General features: G+C 55.7%; 1 long non-coding RNA gene across 2 annotated transcripts; it reads right to left on the bottom strand.

Annotated features, from left to right (window-relative positions):
• Positions 1-231: 231 nt before the first annotated feature.
• Positions 232-1,618, bottom strand: LOC108520185 (uncharacterized). Of its 2 annotated transcripts, none has more exons than XR_001882845.1 (3): positions 1,479-1,618; positions 1,159-1,355; positions 232-251 (listed from the first exon to the last, which is right to left on the bottom strand). It is a non-coding gene; the product is annotated as an uncharacterized LOC108520185 (long non-coding RNA). The 2 variants fall into 2 exon arrangements; XR_001882846.1 differs by having other exon boundaries at positions 1,159-1,371.
• Positions 1,619-2,084: the final 466 nt, after the last annotated feature.

Genomic DNA, 2,084 nt, shown 5'->3' on the forward strand with positions numbered 1-2,084 from the left:
GTAATCCCAGCACTTTGGGAGGCCCAAACGGGTGGATTGCTTGAGCCCAGGAGTTTGAGATCAGCCTGGGCAACATGGCAAAGCCCTGCCTCTACAAAAAATACCAAAAAATTAGCTGGGCATGGTGGCACCAGCCTGTAGTCTCAGCTGCTAGTGAGGCTGAGATGGGAGGATTACCTGAGCCAGGGAAGTCAAGGTTACAGTGAGCCATGATTGCGCAACTGCACTTCAGCCTAGGAAACAGTGAGATCCTGTCAAAAAAAAAAAAAAAAAAAGGCACAGAATTCTTTAGGATTCCACCAGAGGGTACAATTCTGGAATTAAGCCACCCAAAGGAGTCATGAGTTTTTATGACCAAGTTTCAAATGGGTTTCTCCTTTTTACTTCTATGGTTCTTCCACCTCCCACCCTCCACCCCAGAGTCCCCGGGGTCCTTGGCTTGCTCTGGCCTTAGTCACAGCTGCAAGTGTCATCTGCTGCCTGGAAGCATGTTCCAAATGGCAGAGCCTTGAAGATTCTCTTTTGCTGAACATGAGACTCTTGCCTTGGGCAGGAGGTAAGAGCCCAGTCCCCATATGGCACTACCTCCAATGGCAGCCTCCCAAAGAAAAACATGAGCTGGAACCTTCCACCTGACCTTCACTTCAGGCAAAACAGGGCTTAGGAAGTAAAGATAGTGACAGAAGTGGTTGCCTCAGCTCACCCTGTGGAGGCTGCTGGCTGAGGGCCTGGGGCAGGCTGGCCGCCTGGGGGAGTAGGGTGAGAGGGGGATCCGCCAGGCGAGCTTGCAGGAACTGATGTCTCTGCCCAGTTAGCAGCATCTGGCTGTAACCTCAAAAGTTCCACCCTCAGCCTGGGATGAGGAGGGAGGGCGGGACCTACCGCACCGGCAGCCTCACAGGGAGGGAGAAAGCCAGGGCTCTTCCCCAAACTTGGGCCACGAGTGGCTCTACTGAAAGAGGAACGGCCCCAGGCAGCTCACAGGCCACAGCTGGGATGGCCTGTGTTGGGGTGGGGGTCTGCATCCCGGGTTCTTTGAAATCATGCACATGTGCTGCCAGGAAGAGCTTCCCAACTGGAAGATCTAGAGAAGGATCTCAGTGGGTCAGACCTTTGGGTTATTTTTAAACCCTGGATCGGGTTCCAGACAGCATTTACCCTGCAGTCTGAACAGCTCCGGAAGGCAGACGGGCGTGCTGGCAGGAGCGGGCGTTTGAGGGCGCGGCAGCTGACTCCGGGTCACGCTGACATCTGAGCGCAGCCAAGCGCAGGGCCGGGGCGAAGTGCAAAACCGCAGGCCGGTGAACTGCAGTCTCCGCCCTGCGTGCAGAGCCCTCCAAGCCGTCCCGTGACCCCTGCAGAAGGTTCACGCTTTAATAAGAAAGGCATCCTAGGGTTAGGTCTGCGGCAACACGGAGAGGCATTGAGCCCCTTCTGGGACACAGCGCCAGCCCCTGCAGGGTGGGGCAGGGAGTTACCGCGTCGGGAGAGGCTCAGGCCGGGCCCTCCAGGAGGGGGCATCTGGGCACAGCTAGGCAGACTGGGTCAGGACTAAAAGAGAGTAAGCAAAAGGCTGCAAAAGCAGAGAAGCCTGGGTGTGTGTGGCAGGGACGGCAGGGCGGGGCTGCTGGGGCAGTGGCTGGGACGGGAAGAGGTGGCACCAGAGGGAGACCTTGGAGGATGGGCAGGATTTGTCAGGCACATGGCGGGTGAGAGGAAAGAACAGCTGAAAAAACAACCTGAGCCAGAAATAAGAGCAACCGGGGCACACTGGGCAGTGGGGAGATGTTCCTGTACCCAGAGTTTACAAGAGTACAGGAGAAAATGCAGGGAGGGTAAACTGTACCTGCAGGGCAAGGAGTTCAGATCTGCGGCCATAGCAAACCCAGTCAAAGGTTTTTGAGCGGGGACTAATGCGAACTGAGTTATAATTTTTCAGTGTCTTTTGGAGAGCTGTGGGTAAGGATGTACTAGAAGTAAGCTGGCTGTAGAGACCAGGACGGAGGCTTTCACAGCAGCTCAAGTGTTGGGAAGAATGAGAGGGAGGAAATGTGCAGGAGGGCTTAGGTGAAGGTCACTCACTC

Source organism: Rhinopithecus bieti, unplaced genomic scaffold (genome assembly GCF_001698545.2).
Source record: "Rhinopithecus bieti isolate Rb0 unplaced genomic scaffold, ASM169854v2 scaffold_47952, whole genome shotgun sequence".
NCBI lineage: Eukaryota > Metazoa > Chordata > Mammalia > Primates > Cercopithecidae > Rhinopithecus > Rhinopithecus bieti.